General features: G+C 38.2%; 1 protein-coding gene across 1 annotated transcript in view; it reads right to left on the bottom strand.

The window, feature by feature from the left end:
* The window catches only part of CEMIP2 (cell migration inducing hyaluronidase 2), a 72,246-nt gene extending 68,913 nt beyond the window's left edge, over nucleotides 1–3,333 (bottom strand). The window contains exon 1 of the mRNA XM_081320570.1: nucleotides 3,276–3,333. The gene's annotated coding sequence lies outside the window, so the exon portion shown is untranslated. The remainder of the gene's footprint in view (nucleotides 1–3,275) is intronic.
* Nucleotides 3,334–9,117: the final 5,784 nt, after the last annotated feature.

Here is a 9,117-nt window from a genome sequence, read left to right as displayed (position 1 = left end):
TCAGGGCGGCGGTGGCTGAGGCATGGTGTCCTCTCTCATACACCGCAGCCGCTTCTCCCAATGGCACCGAACCACCCTCGCGCCCCGCTGGCGGGGAAACAGCCCTGCCCGACGCTCCGCCCGGTCGGCTGCAAGCGCCTCCTTCGCCTTCTTTCCTCCCCGCTTCCCGCAAGGCAAGAGGATCTGTCTGCCTCCCCGGCGGGACTCTGCCAGCCTTCCTTTCTTTCTTCAGATTGGCGGGAGGAGCCTGCCGCGACGTCCCTCCCCGGCTGTTGGGGGGCGGGCGGGCGGGCGGGCGGGGAAAGAACAGAGGGAGAGCGGCGCCCAGCGAGGCTTCACGCCCTTCTCCTGGAAAGGAGTCGCTGTGGGCGGCGCGCGGTGGTTATTTTTTATTTATTTTTATTTTAATCCCATTTATATCCCGCCCTTCTCCGAAGACTCAGGGCGGCTTACAATCTAAGCACAAATCAAATGTGCTTAGCAATTTGCGCGAGGGGAACCGCGATCGGCTTCGGGAACACTCCAACCGCTCGTGTTTCCAGCTCGGAAGTGCTCGGCGTGTTTCGCGGTGGGGGGGGGGGAGGATTACCTCAGCGCTCAAAGGATCGCAACGAGCGTGAAGGATGCGCGGCCGATTCGGAAATCCTTAGCGATTTGCACGGCTTTTGAACAATGCAAAGTCTTGCAGCGACTTGCTGCTGAGGCGATGGGGAGATTAAAGATCATAACACATCCTCGCTTCTACCCGGACAACACCTGACGCTTTTTTGAGCAACGGCGAGGCACAGTGACGCGCGTTCCGACTACACTACCGTCGTCGGTTTTCACGTCGCCCCCTGGGTGACGGGCTCCTTAAGGCTGGAAGCGGCCGGGCGAGGATACGGCAGCTGAGAATAAATTGAAATAAACTGACCCCGTTGCCCGATTTAATCGGAAGCAAACAGTTCCCCTGCATTTAATACTTGGCTTACTTGCAAGCCAGTGTGCTCACGATCGTGGCGGTCGCCTTCCAGAGCTCTCAGAATGTGCAAAAGAACTGGCCAATCTTGAATTTACTCCACATAGTTTTAACCAAAGATCTACCCGTCTTCCACTAATTACTTCCTTTCCCCCGTCGCGGTGGTGAAAGCGAGCCCGTTTTACAAAATTAGTTCCTCACTTTACGATGGAACGGTTTATTCCTCGAACGCCACTCGCTCCTTTGATTTGTACGTGAAGCAATCGGAGCTTGCGTAAGGAGCCAGGAGCCGGTTAGCAGGATTGCTATTGTCCCTTCATCCTGACAGATGGAGGCGACGGTTAGTTGTGATGGAAATTTCAGTTAGTGCAAGGCCATAGACGCGGGCTTCTCCTCCCAGAAGTGGTTTCGGAAAGGCGGAGAGATGACCCTGTCATGCTACCAGTTTTGCGGTTGTTGCCTCTGGGGGCGCATGCCCCCCCCTCAATGACCTCCAGGTGTCAAATGGAGGAACTGCCACCAAACCGAGGCGGTTTTCCTGAGTTTCTACAGAGAAACTAACAAAGAACAGGCTCTATTAGGATATTCAGGTCTTGTCAACTTTATAGTCACTACAGAATCCAGGACTTCTCTGCTTAGGGGTACTCAAGAAAGCACTTGTATCTCCTGACTATCCCAGCCCTGCAATAGTGAATGGCTCCACAGGAATTAATGCAGTTATTAACAAGCTCATAACCAGGTTTTTAAAAGTTTTAAATCAAGGACTTCCAATTGCAAAAGTAGATAACGTTACAACTGGATAGACCTGCGTTAGACTAATGTCCTATTCCTCCTATTGAATTCTATTGCTAATATTTTATACCACCCTATATAAAGGTGTTTTTCATTTATTTTCTGTGTTATTCCTTAATGAATTTAGTTTATTGTGTACTTTTTGTATTAACTTTGCCAGTATTTTTCTTATATATTTAGTAGTTTTGAGCACTAGTCATAGAATAGCCTCATGTGAATGGGAGGCCTCATGTTAGTTCAGTTCATAGCAGCCTTTTATCCCCTGCTGCTTCAGGTCATTGGCTACCACTGACTGGGATAGCATTGGCTTTTCCTTTTCTAGTTTACAGTGTAGGATGGCCAACCCAAACAGCATCAGTTACTGTCCTAGTATTCCTTGATAAGCTTTTTAAGGTAAAATCCCCATAAAGACTCTGAAAAATACAGCCTTTAGTGTAACAAAGCACTACTTGTGTATGTCTACATTCAGGAGCACAGAAAACAAATGACTTGCTTGGAAACATGAAGTTGACTTGACTTGACTTGATCAGTTGTTTTTACTGTAAACCGCCGTAAGTCAATTTATCTGAACTAATAACGTATTATACCTAAAGACCATGAGTGGGTGAAGTTAGTGGATATCCATGCAGTTCCTCAATAACTGAAATGAAGAAATAACTTGGGTTCTCTTTTTAAAGAGAATGTTAGCATATATGACTTATTCTCCAGTGTAACTACACAAGATTGAGGATGATTTTAAAAAATCCATTTATCCTTTGTCATTTGCTCAACATTTTGTTTGCTCTTGACACTGAGCAGAAAAACGATCAATATCCCAGCATATATTTTCCAAAAATCTATTTTCTTTGAATTGATTTTCATAATTCAAACTAATGCCAATTATTTAGCCTAATTATGTTAAGTTTAGACAAATAGATGTATTGTTCTCCTAAATAAGCAGCAGTACAAAAGAGGCATTTTTCCTTAATAGCATATAAAGTCAGTTTCAGTTTGAATTGAGGTCATATTAAATGTTATAATAGATATCCTTATAGATACAACAGAACAAAGAGTTGTTCTTTAACAGTGAAATAGAAAATGCATTAACCTATTATATAGTGGAGGGGAATGCTGCATTTTGGATAGCTGTGAGTTTTTCAAACATTTTAATATATTTCCACATTCAACGTATCATATAATATGTACCCTTAAATTTTATATGATTTGTTTGTTAAATTAGAGCTATCAAATATAAGGTAGAGGGAAATCTAGGCTCAGTAGTTAAATACAGTTCTGTTCTATGAACGGTATTGTTTATTCCCCTGAAAATACACATTTTCAAAAGCATACATGAAGAAAAAAGAATACCTAGGAAAAGCCACACAGCTGTGAATGTTAGAAACAGCCTGAGACAAAATGACTTTATAAAAAGTTTGAACTCTTGTTTACCAGAATCATATATATTCTGTAATTGTGGAAATCAGACTGCATGATTTAAATACTTAAATTTAAAATACATTGTAGAATAAAGTATTTTAATACTTACCTCCTTGATGACAGCATGTATATATGAAATAAGGAGAATGCAGAGACCTGAAGGAGACTTTTAGTTGTTTGTCTCTATATGGGTAGTCAACAATGGAGCAAATGATCCTCCTTGCTTTCAGAGAATAAATATCCAGGCTTGAAACTGGTACAGGAAGAGCATTATCTCTCAGATTCTGTGTTCAGGATGTCATGCCAAACTCTTTATTTTTCTGACTTAGAAAAACAGGAATTGTCTCATGTGACACCCTGGTGTGAGCCAAATATTGTGATTTTTAAACCATTAGAATCATGAGCATTTCCACCTTTGCTAATTTTACTTTTCAAGGTTAAGTAACTTAACAGTGTAATTTAATGCATTTTTATTGAGAGTCCCACTAAGTTACATAGAGCTAATCCACATTCAGCACTGAAGTTACCTAGTTTGGGTAGTGAAACGTCTGCAAGAAAACCAAGCTCAAAGAGCACCAATGACACACACACACACACGATTCACAGGTAGGCCCATATGCAAAATCCACCTTTCTTTATAAATATCTTCTCCCTTAATAATAGTGCCATTATTGTGGTCAAGTAGGCATCCCAAGGGAGGAAGAAAAGAGATAACGGACTTTCTCTTCTATGTTATAAAGCAGGGGTGTCAAACTCACGTGACGCGACATATTGCAGCTTTTTTGCCATTGCCATTGGGCGCGGTTTCACTATAATGCATCTGGCCTGCAGAAAGCCGGTAGTTTGACACCCCTGGTATAAAGCAATAGTATGCTTTAAAATAATCTAAGGCCAATGTTGCTTCCAGCATCAGAAAATTTACTTTTGTAGAAGCTTTGTCTAAGTGAATGTTAAAGTAACGTGACAAGAAAAGCCCATATTCTGAATTATTCGTTTCATAAACTGTTGTGTCAAATAATTATACATTTTTATCTTCATCATAGTTCCTTATAAGACATGATACCACACTACGATATAACATCTGGTAACTTCTGCATTGAAGTTTATAGCACACGGTAAAACATGTTTTTCTTCCACACCATATTCTTCGGATACAAGAGCTATATTTTAATTCATATTCTTCTGTATTGCTTGCCCAACAATACAGCAATAAAATGTTACTCGTCCCAGCTTCTGCCAACCTAGCAGTTCGAAAGCACGTAAAAAATGCAAGTAGAAAAATAGGGACCACTACGGTGGGAAGGTAACAGCGTTCCGTGCGCCTTTGGCGTCTAGTCATGCCAGCCACATGACCACGGAGACGTCCTCGGACAAACGCTGGCTCTTCGGCTTTGAAACGGAGATGAGCACCGGCCCCTAGAGTCAGAAACGACTAGCACGCATGTGCGGGGGAACCTTTACCTTTTACCAATGGCACGAATCTCAAAGATGTTAATGACATGTAGTCCCTCTTGACCCTTTCAGTTGTAACCAAGAAATACATAACCTATGTAATTATAATACCACTAATCCATGGATGTAGATTCTAGAATTTCTTTAAATTTCCAATTTGAAACATGGCAAAATAATCATTGGAAAGGCAGCATAACCAAAGGCTAAAGCGGGGTGTCAAACTCGCCATGTAACATGTCACGACATTTCATGACTATTTTCCCATTGCTGGAGCTGGGGTGAGCACGGTTTCGGCATGACGCATCTGGCCCATGGGCCGGCAGTTTGACACCCCTGGGCTAAAGGAACAAGAGGCACAAATTGCTTTTTAAATGAGCTTTTCAAACCCCTCAGGTGAACTGAATGATTATACATAAAAGCCAACAAATGCCACTGCTTTCTGGCCTTGACATGCTTTCTTTAGTGCAGGCATGTCAAACTCGTGACATCACACGACATATCATGGCTTTTTCCCCATTGCTGGCAATGGGGTGGGTGTGGTTTTGGCGTGATGCATCAGGCCCGTGGGCAAGCAGTTTGACATGCCTGCTTTAGTGTCTTGTCCCTTTAAATTGAGTTCAGTGTACTATTATGATTCAGCATATTTGCTAAGTGGCTAGGCCCAGGTCTGTTTTCCCTTATTGCTTTCCCTCCTTTTTCTCTATAATAAATATTTATTTTGCAAGACTTGGTTTGGCCATGCTTCACTGTAAGGGAAACCACATGTTTTATTTGTTTTCTCCTGTGTATGTTTTTATGATTGTGAGGTACTCTGTGAGACAATATGTTCTGCTCAAGAGAGGAAAAATGAAGCAAATAAAATACACTTTCTGAAAAACTTTTATACACACCCATTGTCAACCATTTTTGTAAAGCTAAAGCTAAAATGTCTATAATGTATTCTTATTCAGAGTCCTTAAAGACCCTTTGCATACAATATTTATGGCTACCTATATTATAGAAAATGGATTTTAGAAGACAAAGTTTAGAAAGCACAAATGCTGCTAATGGTATATGATGCAATTAAAAAAGCAGAAGCAAATGCAAAATAATGATCTCTGCAGATATGACATTTAATCCTTCAAAAAAGGATGTAATTTGGAACTGGAATCCTGTATTTCTGTGGTACATAATACTGAACTTTAATAGGATCAGGTAATATGGGAGAAATGATCACTTCCATAAAATAGTTGTGGAAAATTCAGTTTAGTAGTTCAATTTAAACACTGAATTAACTCTTTGTGACTAAACAAATTACATGGACCAGTCTCAATGCATGCTATTTAATTAATTCTTCTGTAATATTCCTTACCCTAAGTATAAAAATGACAAATATTTGTGGCTGCTAGTATAGTGTGGTATTGAAGGAACACATATTTTCTATTAAAATTTCCTGTTGCGGTTTACCTGTGCCATTCATATGATTTAACAATAGTGTCATTTTCTATACAGTCGTTGTACCATTATGTGCCTTTTATTCTGTTGGTTACAACTGTCCCTTAACTGAATGGGCTACTGGAAACTCATGCATCATTCCTGTTAGCAAATGAAGTACAAAAACAGGAAGTACAGTGATCTGTTACCAATCTGGCATTTCATCATACTCATTCTGAAATATTGCTGCTTCTGCAATCAACATAGACTGGAGTAAGAATCATCCACTTCGGTGTATGCATTACACAGGGTGCTATTTAGCACTCCCATTCAGAATGTTTGACTGTGTAGAAACAAGGTTACACTTTAACAGATATATTAATATATGTAAAGTTGCTAGTGTTATCTAGGAAACCATATGAAGGCCAGATCCCTCTAATGAGGCCAAGAAAAAAATGTATAACTCCCTGAAAGGTAGGGAAATATTTTTTTAAAATACCCATGAAAGTATGGTATTCCATTGGCTATTGTTACTAGCCAAAAAACCCCTCCACAGCCCTAGTCCAAACAATACAGAAAAATAACTTAGAAACAAGTAATACTTTGAGGAAAGAGCTTGACATTTGTTTTTGTGAACAGTTGATATATGAGCACTTTTTGCCATTTGGCAGAATCTGGAAGAAAGTTTAAAATTCTACATCCTCTTGAATAATTAGTTGGACTAACCAAGCACTCACATTCCAGTCTTTAAATCTTCGTTGGTTATGGAAATGATAATTTTAGAATATTTGTACTCTTTCTAAAACTTAAAAGAACAATTATTAAAATACATTTCTAAATTATGTTATAATTTAATAATTAAGAGATATCAGTGCTTTAGCCTAGTAGAGTTAAGGCAACTGAAGAAACTGTTTTCTGAAATACAGTGCCTTGAAAAAATTATTTAAGACTGCTGTTTTAAAAACCATGACAATATGAGACAAACTCAAGCAAAACCAATTAGGATACTTCTAGTATTGAAATATAATGTAGTTTATAATATTCCAGAATGAGTTATTTTAAACATATAAGCATCATTAATCAGACTTTGAGCTAGCTTTTTAAAATTTATTTTGTAAAGCAACACATTAAATACTGGTAAATACCAACCAGCTAAGCAATACAAGTTTATGTCAGTAGAGGGCACACACTCATTAAGAACTACTACTCAAATATTCTAATAAAGCCTGGTACAGTATAAAAATCTAGTTCTTACTAATCTGTCTCATTCAGACAGCAAAGCCATGAATAAGACAAATTATCTTTCTCTAAAAAGTGAAATGTTGGGGAGGAAGTTTATGCAGTCTTATTTTAACACCTTGCCACAGGTGTTCAAGCTTTGCAAAGAATTTCATTTTGCTAGTTTTGAGTTGAAGCAAAGCCGTATTATGGTCTACTGTCTCATTTCAGCTTTTCTCACCAAACTAGCTTTTGTGAAAAATGTACTGCTAAGCAAAAGATTAAGACATTTTTTTGTTTCTGTTGCACAAAACACAAAATGGATATGCTTTCTTTATATACCCCTAAAAATGGTTTGAATAAAGAAAATTGGTGTGTTATGGCAAAAACTGTAAAGGTGAATTAGCTTAAATACTGATGCCTTATCATAATATACATTTTCAAGGTGTTAATCCAATTATGCCTTTCAATAATATTTGTTCAAGTCAAACTTTAGTTCTCGAAGTATAAGAAAAAGATGCCTATTATCAGGCTTTTGATAATTCATATTTTTTCCACTCTGAGATGAACAGTATTTCCCTTTTAAAATTCCATTAGGACATTTTCTCTAACAATGCATACCTATGTATAAAAAAATATTCTGTACCGGATCTTTTTTGGTGATGAATTTAATTTTTCTTCATTGTTAATGGCCCATCCTGCCTTTTGAATATCTCTTTGCTAAATGAATACTGTTTAGCACTTTCACAGAACCCTTGCTGATCATAGTTTCATGCAAAAAATTTAGGCACTCCTTTTCAAACTTATATTTTGAATCTGCAAATAAATAGCGAGTATGCTTACCGGTATTTTGATTTGCAGAAAAAGATGTTTAACTTTGTACCATGTAAAGGTTGTGCTATCTTCTGTTGGTTGGAAATTCAGTGAAACATACAAATTTACCTGGGGCACCTAAATTTTTGTATGCAAGTATAAATATGAACCAGGATGGATGAATCCTCAACAAATATATCTAAGTTTCTCTTAGCAGAGATATCCATGAGATTAAGGGCTCACTTAGAAACTAAACTGAAAGCCTTAATTAAATTACATATTTTAATGGGATTTTATTTTTCAGTACACACTATCTATTGCAATACTCAGTCCTGAAAGTTCTTCTCATACATGCATTCTGATACTGAGAGTATAAAACTCAGGTTTGGTAGCATGAAGTAGATGAATAATGAAGGGAAGAGTTGGAGTTATGATTCCTCTGCCAAATTTTTAACAGTGGAAAATGTTTTATTTTACTATTACTACCAGCTAAGCATAAAGATGATTTAGCTTAAAAGAAAATAAATACAGAGGATTCATCCTCTCCAATGGCAAACCTACATAATAACCTACAAAATATCACCAAACTGATTTTTAATGGAATAAAAAGGAGACATTAAATATGTGAGAATATTAATACGTTTAATTGTTTTTTCCCCCTTGTCCTAGCCTCAGTCCTGAAATTTTGCACACTGGCAGCAGTTTACTATACTACCAGTATAGTAGTTCCCGTGATTAGGTTCAATTTTACAGTTTATAGGAAAGACTGCTCCCACTGATTACATTTTTTTTATACTGCTAATAGCCAACCAGCCAACACCAGCAAGCATTCAAGAAATTTAATTATTCCCACTTCAACAATTTCAATTACACTGCCCCCCCCAAAAAAAACTCAATAGAGGTTCCATAAGCAATAACTCATAAATTTAGGCCATACTGATATGTTCCAGCTATCTTCTGAAAGAAGACCAAAATTACATGATGGTGAAAATTATAAAACAATACTGCTGAAAATAGGATTCCATTACCATTTATAAAAAATTGAAACACTGTAA

This window comes from Vipera berus, assembly GCF_964194415.1.
Source record: "Vipera berus genome assembly, chromosome: 2".
Lineage (NCBI taxonomy): Eukaryota > Metazoa > Chordata > Lepidosauria > Squamata > Viperidae > Vipera > Vipera berus.
Note: the sequence above shows the minus strand (reverse complement) of the source record. Positions and strands in the feature narration are given on the sequence as shown.